Source organism: Haemaphysalis longicornis, unplaced genomic scaffold, assembly GCF_048455015.1.
Source record: "Haemaphysalis longicornis isolate Haplotype H1 unplaced genomic scaffold, Haemaphysalis longicornis Haplotype H1 scaffold_11, whole genome shotgun sequence".
In the NCBI taxonomy this organism is placed as follows: Eukaryota; Metazoa; Arthropoda; class Arachnida; order Ixodida; family Ixodidae; genus Haemaphysalis; species Haemaphysalis longicornis.
Window position 1 is genome coordinate 83,147,352 of NW_027526214.1, and position 11,319 is coordinate 83,158,670.

The 11,319-nt window shown below is 47.2% G+C and overlaps 1 non-coding gene across 1 annotated transcript; it reads right to left on the reverse strand.

The window, feature by feature from the left end:
• Nucleotides 1–533: 533 nt before the first annotated feature.
• On the reverse strand, nucleotides 534–605 carry Trnai-uau (transfer RNA isoleucine (anticodon UAU)). Its single transcript has one exon. It is a non-coding gene; the product is annotated as a tRNA-Ile (tRNA).
• Between the last annotated feature and the right edge of the window lie 10,714 nt (nucleotides 606–11,319).

An 11,319-nucleotide genomic window follows, 5' to 3' on the forward strand; every position in this document is an offset into this window, starting at 1 on the left:
GTTAATGAAGTTAACATTTTTTAAATATAAGGAAGAAAGAAAGAAAGGAAAACACGCGCCAAGAGTGGGGACCGAACCCACGCCTTTTGATTATATCTCGAATGCCTTACAATTCGGCTATCTGGCCGACTGTGTCCTCCTTCCCTTCTGGGGGTATGTATATTTAGTACAACTGTATCTAACGCTTGAGTGTCGTAGTCAGCGCCACATGACTACACGGAGAGACGAGGACCTTCTTTTTCACCCCTGGTGCGTGACTCGAATGTCTACAGCCTGTAATGAGCGGGTAACTGGCCGGAGGCCCTCTTATCCTACCTTGGCATCAAGGCTGCCAGAACCGAGACCCTCGCTAGGCTTTCGCAGAATATTATAGTTAGGAAATGAGTGGCTTGTTGAGGAAATACAGAAAGATAGGTTGGCAGTCAACAATGCCAAAGGTGTCATAGGGGTGTTGTTAGGCTCTTTTTTACTACAGTTAATGAAGTTAACATTTTTCTTTAAATATTAGGAAGAAAGAAAGAAAGAAAAACACGCGCCCAGAGTGGGGACCGAACCCACGCCTTTCGATTATATCTCGAATGCCTTACCAATTCGGCTATCTAGGCGACTGTGTGTCATGAGCAACCTCCAAGAAAAGATATGTGCCAAAGCAGAACTGGGAGACCAGAAGAACAGTAGAAAGAGGCAAGCGTTTGGACCAGGCTACGCTCCTGGTACCGCCCCCAGCGTCAACGGGGCGTGACGACGCCTCAGGCCTACGGACCGGGGTTCCAGGCGGCGATCCTGGAGGGAGAAAACGAGGCAATGCTCCGTCGGTGGCTTCAGGTAACTACCTGAGCTACCAGGCTAGGACGCTCGGGCTACGCTGCTACACATCACAACTAGGGCTACGCTCCCTTGGCTGTTGGCGGCGACGGCTGGGCCATTTCCTGCATGCCTCTACGAGACGCGACGGTCGCTTTGATTTCTACGCCGAACAGGAAGACATCTGCTGCAACGTGAGGCGACGCAATCCTCCACGACGTTTAGGCGAGCTGGAACCGATAGAACACTTCTTTGACAGTTTACGTACTTGTCGTGGGCTCCGAAAGAATGTCCTCGTCAATTAAACAGTTTTTCTGTGCATCCTGTCTACTGGACGAATTGACGTGACAATTTTGGGGATCCTTCCAGGATCCACAATTTTGTATTGTCACTGTCCATTCACGCAGGTGGACTATGGATCCTTAAAAACTGTTAGCCCTTACCTTTGCACTGGGATTGACGAAGGAGGAGGCGTCGGCTATATCTGACAGAGCCTCCCGAGAGAAGCAAAAGGGAGATGAACGAGAACAGCAGAAGGAAGAGAGAGAGCGGAAAATACCTGTACTTAAGCAGCAGCTTGCTGAATACGGTTCGCAGGGACCGATAACAGAGAGAAGTGACAGGGCAGGTGATGTGTCACCCAGAGCCCTGAACATCAATCCAATGAAATTGGTGTCACTGTTCGACAAGAGCCGGGACAATATAGAAGCGTACCTTCAACGATTCGATAGGATAGCCACATGCCAGTGCTGGGAAAGGTCAGAATGGGCCTCAACCTTGAGCTTGTGCTTTGAAAGAGTAGCGTTGAGTACCTTTGGGCGAATGAAAGCGTCAGACTCTACTGACTACGACAAAGTAAAGACTGCTCTCCTCAAAGATTTCCACTAAGTGCAGAAGAGTGTAGACACAAGTTTAGACAGTCCAGGCCAGAAGATACAGAGACAGGCCGACAGTTGGCTGCCCGCCTCAGCAACTACTTTGATAGATGGATGGAGCTCTCTTGCATGGAAAAGACCTACGAAGGCATTCGAAATAGGATCCTCGTAGAGGAGTTTCTGGATTGCTGCAATACCGATTTGATTGCGTTTATTAAAAAGAGACGTCTTCAGGCTCTTGACGATCTGGCTGCGTGGACAGACTCATACATCGAAGCGCAGGGTTTGGAAAATTTGGGTGAGATGAAATCCAAGACAGACAAGAAGCCCGGACTTCATTTCAACGCTCCAGAAACAAGGAAGTGTCCAACAGGGTTGCTCCTGCCGAGAAAATGTTTCCTGTGTGATGACGTCGGACATCTGGCAGAAGATTGCCGAACTTATATTGCATGTGGTAAAGCAGACATTATGTGCAACGTTTGCTACAAGAGAAGACACGAGACTTAAGACGGAAGTTTTAAGACGAAAGATAAGGCGGGGAGTTTTTGTGTACACAGATCCGGACAGCAGGTCATCTGCAAGATTAGGAGGGAAGAGAACAAGATAAATTTAAAGCAGTAGCAGTTTGCTCAGCGATAGGCCAATTGGACGAGGAAAAGTCGATGCTGGCCGTTCCGTCCTTTTAACCATTGGCACTAACTCCTAGCGATCTAGAAGAACGACAAAAACAAGACCCCTCTTTACAGGGCTGCTGTCAGCAAGTAGGAACTCCGTGGAGACGGAATCGTACAGAGTACGAGTTCCAAATAGTAAATACACTGCTGTACTGAAGGTGCCAGTTCAATTCTGGTAGAGAACCCATGCAGCTGGTTGTACCGCGAGAGCTACGACATGCAATTTTGGCAACAGCACAAGAAAACGTGCTGGCTGGTCATCGAAGGTTAAATCCAACTCTCAGAAGAATCACCAAAGAGTTCTTTTGGCCCAACATACAAAGTGACACAAGGCGTTATGTAATGTCCTGCCAAGTGTGCAGGCCAGCTTTACCCCCCTTTATCGCAGACCGAAGGTTTATGCCACCCTTCGAAAGAAAGACGGCACGAACTGGTCCCCGATAACGGGTAATGAAGAACAAGGAAGTGTTCCCCAGAAGACCATCCAAGTTCAGCCGGAGTTACAGCAGTGGACGATGCACTCCGCAAAGGACACTACTATACGAGAACAGGAACTACGACAGAAAACCGTTAAGGACAGTAAGAATGCCGCAGGAAAGATTGCTGCAGAGAACATCAAATGAACAGTTAGTACAGGTGCAGTATTGCCCGGGCGGTAGATGTCGCAAATTGGAAATATGAGTGGGATGACTTGTGTTATTCGACGTGCTGTATCTGTTAATTGAGTATTGAGCTATATTATTTTTAAGGCCGCAGAACTGTGGACACGTGCAAACTTCAGAACGCTGCTGTGAACTGTTTGAGAACTGTGTTTCTTAGATTACTAGGACTTTGTGGTGCAACCATGAGTGTGAGTAGGCAGTGTGCCAGTCGAGCGCATGGATTCTTCACGAGCGACCAGGTGGGCAGTCTTTGTGGAGTTACTGAACCGCTTTTTGGTAAAAAACGCTTAAAAGGGGGAGGTATAATGTCATGAGCAACCTCCAAGAGGGGATATGTGCCAAAGCAGAACTGGGAGACGAGAAGAAGCGAAGAAAGAGGCAAGCATTTGGATCAGGCTACGCTCCTGGAACCACCCTCAGCGTCAACGGGGCCTGACGACGCCTCAGGCCTACAGACCGGAGTTCCTTGCGGCGATCCTGGAGGGAGACCACGAGGCAATGCTCCGTCGGTGGCTTCAGTTAACTACCTTAGCTACGAGGCTGGGACGCTCGGGCTACGCTACTACACATCACAACTAGGGCTACGCTCTCTTGGCTGTTGGCAGCGACGGCTTCGCCCCTTCCTGCAAGCCTCTACGAGGAGCGATGGTCGCTTTGATTTCTACGCCGAACAGGAAGACATCTGCTGCAACGTGAGGCGACGCAATCCTCCACGACGTTTAGGCGAGATCGAACCCATAGCATACTTCTTTGACTGTTTACGTACTTGTCGTGTGCTCCGAAAGACAGTCCTCGTCAATTACACGGGTTTTCGGTGCATCCTGTCCACTGGATGAATTGACGTGGCACTGTGTCCTCCTTCACTTTCTGGGGTATTTATATTTACTAGAAGTGTATCTTACGCTTGAGGGTGGTAGCCAGCGCCACTCTGGCTACAAGCGGAGAATCGGTCCTTTTTCAAACCCGGGGCGTGACTCCAATATCTACAGCCTGTCAAGCGCGGGTTACTGGCGGGGAGCCCTCTTATGCTACCCTGGCATCAAAACTGGCAGAACCGAGCCCCTCGCTATGCTTTCGTAGAATAATATAGTTAGGAAATGAGGGGCTCGTTGAGGAAATACAGAAAGATAGGTTGGCAGTCAACAACGCCAAACGAGTCATAGGGGTGTTGATAGGCTCTTTTTTTACTACGGTTAATGAAGTTAACATTTTTTTAAACATAAGGAAGAAAGAAAGAAATAAAAACACGCGCGCAGAGTGGGGACCGAACACACGCCCTTCTATTAGATCTCGAAGGCCTTACCAATTCGGCTATCTTAGCGACTGTGTCCTCCTTCCCAATGTGGGGTATTTATAACCCGACCACAGAAACTGGGACATCATCCTACCCTTTGTTACGTTTGCTTACAATTCAGTGGTGCAACGCAAGACGGGTTACTCTCCCTTCTTCCTTGTTTATGGCCGCCAACCCTCTTTCGCACTGGAAACCGACTTTTTCTCTGATCCGGTCCCTGCCACTTCATTTCATCAACAGTTCTCCGCGCGGATCACCCACTGTCGATGCATGGCAAGAGTTCACACGGATTCGAGTCAGCAAGAACGGAAGGAAATATACTATGCATCACATCGTTCTGTTCAGTTCTGCAAAGGGTTTAGGTGCTACTTTGGACTCGCACATCAGGCCTCTTTGAAAAGTTTCTTCACAGGTACCTAGTTCCCTACGTCGTCGTAGAACAAAATTCTCCCATCAATTATCGCGTTTCTCAGGTGGATATCCCAAGGGACTCTCACTGCCCTGGACCGGAAATCGTACATGTCTCCCGCTTGAACCGTTTCAACCGTCGCCGACCATAACCGCCTGAGGCCAGGCGGCCGCCTTCAGCCGAGTGGGAAAATGTGTGAGTATTCGCGGCGTTCCATTAATGCCATACACAGTGCAAGCGATACCGCCACTATCATGGCCAGTGTGAGCACCGAGGGATACGCTTCCCAATCTCTTGTACTCACGCCCCATCGCCATTACCATCTGTAAATATTATCCATCATCATCGTTGGGATCGCGCCGCTTCGCGGAACGTTCGCTCCGAGCCGGGCAATAAGCGTCGTCTCCGAGACGTCGTCCCTCGCTCTCCCAATATATATATATATGTGTGTGTGTGTGTGTGTGTGTGTGTGTGTGTGTGTGTCTGTGTGTAGGTATATAGTATACAAAGAAATATATATATATATACATAAATATATACAGTAAAAATGGGAAGTCATATATGCCAAAAAAGGAGAGAGGAAATGTTGTCCGTTACCGATTTTCTTGCAGGTAGGTCAGGGCAGAAAAAAAAGTACAACTCTAGGCTAAACTTTAAAATTATATTTTTGGCTTGTAAAGATGCAGTTACACTATTTAACATATTAAATTTGCTAGAAACGACTAACAAAAAATATATAAACAAAGATGCCTGAAAATGTGCATGATGCACGAACTGTCAAAACTACAAAATGGTAAGTGCGATTCAAACACAACTTGGCAGGAACCTAATGAGGACAATAACGCACGCATGTAACCTCCAGTATTATCATACATTTAGGCTTACTTGCATATTCTTATTAATACCAAAAAATCTGATATCCAGCACATTTGGCATTCACAACCTGGCTATATTGTAAAACGTTCTGACTCCTTCTGGCTTATTGCATAGTTCTAAATATAAAAACGAGCAGCAAATATACGTACGAAAATAGAAGCAAAGTTATCACTGTTCGCGTAACTGATGGATGAAAAAATCAGGTTTCGATAAAAAACTCTTTGAAGGGTTATTCCTGTTGTACGTATAGAAAAACACTCAATGTACGTAAAATCCTCCAGGCTCATAGCATGCGCCCTCCTTGAAACCATCACGATCAACTTTTGACCGATCTGAAGCGCAAATTTGTTTATCTGTTTTGCCTCGTACACATGACTCACAGGCGGCCGTCGTCATGTGATGACAGTCAGTGGTAAGGCACGCCATCCTGGTACTATACCCTATATTTGTAACTGGAGTCTATAAAGCACTACCTTAAAATTGCATACAAAAAAGAACAGACCACCAGACACAAAAGCGAGGCAACGTAAATGCGCGCAATGTAAACAAGACTGCGCGACCCACTGCTCCTTAGTGGAAGTTGTGAAGCAGAAAATCGAATTTACAATACTCCACAAAATGCCCCAAAAGCTTTAAAATGTACCTAAATAAATTAGCATTACCTAAGTTTTACACGAAGAAATCTATATGACTATAAGGCAGATGCTGCGGAATCGTAAACCTGCGCTTTCGGTTTCGGATGCGTCTTGGAGGGGTAATAAAATGACCAGAACTTGTGAACAAATAAAGATAACAGCACAATTTTTTTTCTAAACATTCTTTAAAAGGCAGGGATGTTGTAAACGTTATATTCAAACAAGGCCTTACAGAAATGAGATTTGAAGTTGGTGTCCTAACCTTAAATGCTTTAAACATAGAACGAAAACAGACGAGGACGAGCCCGGCAGGATACATCCAAACCCACTACTTGCGCAATACGCGTTTGGAGCAATAATAACAATGCTACATGCAAGGCTGTGCCACCTCGGCTTTCTTGAGTATGTAAGTTACTATAATCGTTTCTAGTGGTTGGGGGTTGTTGACAGCACCATATCAAATTATCGTGGTTATGAGGACCTTTTTTACAGCCAAGCTGCATACTCCTGCCCCCAATGGTTTCATTGCCGTGAGGTAAACCAATTTTTGTGGGCGAAAAGTGCCATATGGGCAAGGCTAATCCGGCACACAGGATAGACTCTGAATTTGTTACGGTCAACCCACAAAAGAAGCATCAAAACCGCATTGTGGAGAAAAGGCGCCGGTGAACAATGGAACACCCCAGAATATGTTCTTCATTAATATTATGCTTACCGATCATCTTGCAACGCTAGGCAGTATTAGCCTCCTTAAAAGAGCAGCGCGTACAGAAAACGTCGAGCGCATAGGCCAGGCTGACAGGACCAATCATTTCCCATTAGCGATGCAGAGTGTTGTCTTAGTACACTAGGTACTAGAATTTATATATATATATATATATATATATATATATATATGTGTGTGTGTGTGTGTGTGTGTGTGTGTGTGTGTGTGTGTGTGTGTGTGTGTGTGTGTGAGTGTGTTGTGTCGGGGGGGCATTATCGCCTGAGACGACGAACCACTACTCTGATGCTTACAGTGCGAGCCTCGAGGCGTGTGCAGTCGGTGGGCCTAGGAATTCCCAGCTACCGCTGCAGATACCAGCCATCGAACATCCCCCACCGCGTAGGGTGCCATGGCTGCGATTTCGCTGCAGCTTCCCGATATCTATGCCCGCCAAGATAAGCAGCCGGTTCACAATAACGCGCACCATGTCACAGAGACAAAAATTTAATTATCTTCCTTGTCTGCTGCTTCCTGAAATGGCAACCGAGCTTCGCGACTAGGTGGTTTCAACACCAGCGGCCGCCCCGATTAAGACCCTTATGAGTGGACTCATCAAGCTGACGACAAAGTCGGCACAGCGGCCATTGGAGCTTCTACAATCTGAAAAAATAGGTGGTCCCAAACCTCGACAGCTACTGCGTCGCTTTCAAAAGCATCCTGGAGAAAAGGAAGCCACGTTCAATCAACATTTACTTCGAGAGCTTTTTCTTCAACGCCTGCCCACCTCCGTCTGTGTGGTGCTAGTGACTGCGAGCAGTTTATTTATTTCCCTGCTCGCCCAACTTGCCAACTTCATCACGGACATGTCAACTGCTGTCTAACATGCCGTGTTCAACCGATTACTCAATCAACGTTCCGGGCTAACTAAAGCAGCACCCACTATGCAATTTTCAGCCAGGCTGCAGAGCCTTCTCGAGGAATTCTATCATCAGATGACCAAGCTATCAGGCCCAATCGCAAAACTCTCAGCCCAGCGCCAGTCCTTTCCCTTGCGCCCCCACTCCTTCTCGTGCCATCACCATGAAGCGAAATACAATGCTGGTACCACTGCAACTTTGGAAAAGCAGCGCGGAAGTGTACGGCAACCTGCCCTATTCAGAGAACTCCGCTAAGCACCACTAGAGGCGGCGAATGGTGTCAGTTGCAAAGTGAGCCACTTCTTTTTGTGACAGAAAAAAACCACCACACGGCGTTTTCTCGTCGACACTAGTGCTGAGGCGGACGTCATACCGTCCTCAGCCGTGGGTCGCCATCGCAGGGTAGTGACAAGTAGCGTCCAAGCCGCAAACACGACTCCAAACGTCACCTACGGAGAACAATCGCTGTCCCTCAACATTGGCCTCCGAGGAACAATTCGATATATTTTTCTTATCGCTGATGTGGCCTTTTCCATTCTTGGCGCAGACATTTGCGTAACGACAATTTGTTATTTACCTGAACCGCAACCGCCATGCTGCAACGCACCTCTCTCGGCTTGGCATAGTACCGAAGGAACCGCTATTGGCGGTCGCAAGCACCTCGTCGAATTTCGTCACTGACAAGCGTCTTGAGGATTTACCGTCGCTTCTGCGACCTGCCAAATTCATCGTCCTAATTCGAAATGTCGTCACTCACCACATTGTAACTGCCTGTCCACCCATTCACGATCGAGCTCGTCGCTTTTCGCCTGATCGCTACAAAATCGCAAGTGGCGAGTTCGAACGCATCTTTGGGCTCGGAATAACTCAACCGTCTTCAAGCTGTTACGCATCCCCTCTGCACATGGTGCGAAAGCGTCACTCGCAGACAGGCGGCACTGCGGAGACTTCCGGTTGCTTAACGACGCTACTGTTCCCGATCGTTACCCCCTTCCGCAAATTGCAAACTCACCAGCACCATTGCATGGGGGACGGCTTTCTCTGCGACCGACCTAGGAAAACGCCCAGAAAATGACGTTTCGGGGCTCGTCCCAGGCAGCACAGCAAATCCGATTTTTGACCGGCCAACCTACGGCGGTTCTTCGGAAAGTGCGGCCATCGGCAACACACTGGCCAGCGTTGAACATACAATAAACGTTTTGAATACGGCCACCATCCTCTGCTTACGTTTTCTGCAGCCAATGTTCTTAAGTTTGTCAGCTTTTGCTCGTTAACCGTCAACACGTTTGCCCTCGGCGAAAGTTACTCAGAAGTTATCTGGCAGATCAACCACCGGCGATGAACGGCACCTGCTCCAGCAACGTTCAATCAAAAGACAGGTGGCAGGTTTCCCGCCACCGAGTACTCGCTTGTTGCTTGAAAGCGGGTTTATAAAAGATGATCAGCTTGTGCACGGCCACCAGGCGACCGCTTTGTTTAGGCTTGCAGGGAACACTTAATGAATGGCTGTTGTCTAGTTCTAGAGTACTCGTGTTTCGTAGGCAGCCGTTGTTCAAAAGTTGTTTTGGAAACGTACGTAGTCCCTCCCGCTTGTGAATCTGCACGCTTCTGCTCTTCGAAAGGTGAACGGCTGACATCTGTCGCAGGCCTAGCCGCGCCCGTGCCCAATCACCGGAATTCCGTAGTTCATGCGTGGAGACGCGCCCAGCCACCGAACAGTGTGCTGTCTATACATGTGCACGCATGGACAAATGAACAAGGACTCAAAAATATTACCGAATACGCTAAATCAAAGATGATGGATAGTGAAGACAAATTATTGGCTTGCTAGTAGTATATTTAGAAAGTAACATTTTCAGTCTTGTGTTGTGGCATGCGTTCGGGCTTTGTGGATATCCTGCTTGCCACTTTGGGAACACGTGAGGCTAAGGATAAGCCGAAATGCTACTGCAAACGATCGACGAACGGCGGCGTTTTCCAGTGCCCGGACAAAGAAAGTTCTGTAAGTTCATTTTTGCTGGCCATTTTCTTGCAAGACTTAGGTTTGGGGCAAAAACATGTTACATCTCGATTTCCCGCTTCCGCTTCAGCCTTACGGTGTGGTTCGCGAATCTAAATTCAATTTACTGATGCTGATGACGCTCGATATGTCTAGCGTTGCTGATGGACAGGTGGTAGGCGCAGCGGAGGAGGCTAGTAAGTCTGAAATAATTGCCGGTGCTCTTGATCACATCGTGCGGAATGGAGGTGTTTTGAATGGAGGTTTTTATCGCACGAGCTCTGTTTGTAAGTGGTGATCAAAGTTAAGTGGACATGTTTTTATTTTTTAATTATGCGCTTACATTTAAGCAAAGACCACCTCAACAGTGAGGTTATGCTCCCAGGGGGACACATAATTAGGAGGTAATTATTGGTGTAGGTGGTTTAATTCTCTAAAATTGACTAATTACCTATTTTAGCGGCCGCAGTATCCGGGGAATGTTTGAATTGGAAAGTTATACGCAATCGTGTTTCCATGCAGTTTCAATTGGCAGAATTCTTCTAGCACATCCGTAGTCCTAGATATGAAACGGCGAAGTTTAATTGCGTTCGCATGATTACGCATGCTAGAAGTCAAGACCGGCGCATAACTCCTCCCTTTTGGTTTGTGTTTTGAGAGTGGTTCCGAGTACTGCAGATTGCAATACCGCAAGCCAAGAATGAATAGGTGCCAGTTATTACTTTTTCCTGGGCCTGCACGCTTTTGTCGAACTAAACACCGCACACAGCATGCACGTCACAGAAGGGAGGAGCTTTGCGTCGTTGCAGACTGTCTTGCATGCGTAATCATGCGAACGGCAATTAAACTTCGCCGTTTGATATCTCGGGCTACGGATGCACCAGAAGAATTCTGCCAATTGAAACTGCCTAAAAACATGATTGCGTCTAACTTCCCAGTATATCTGATTACTGTAGCCACTAAAAGTTAATTAGTCAATATTAGTTATTAATCCTCCGAAATCAATTAATACTTTCTATTTATGTGTTCCCCGGGGCGCATAACATCAATGTATAGGTCGCCTTCGCGTAAATCTAAGTGCCTATTTTCAAAAAAACCGGTCGGCTGGGCGGTTTCACAGCACTATCGTATGACCTCGATAGCTGGGCCGCTTGGAACAGGGCAAAAACATAATGCGACTGATCAACTTTTCGGAGCTACAACTTCCCTTGAAAAAAGAAGGAAACATGGGAATAGTTTGAAAATATTAGCTTTTCAATAAGAGCGTTTTCCTGTTTTCATTTTTATCTGAGTTCTGGCTGAAAACCTTTCCAAATGCTTTATCCGGTTCTGTTTCTTTGGAAACTATTTCTTTTCTTTAACCAAATTGTAGTTCAGGAGCACCTCGGCTGAACGCGCGAAAGTTGTGCGCTCTCACCATGAGTGGGTGCGGCTCACAGTGTTCTCTTTGGGGGCCTTAGCTATATCG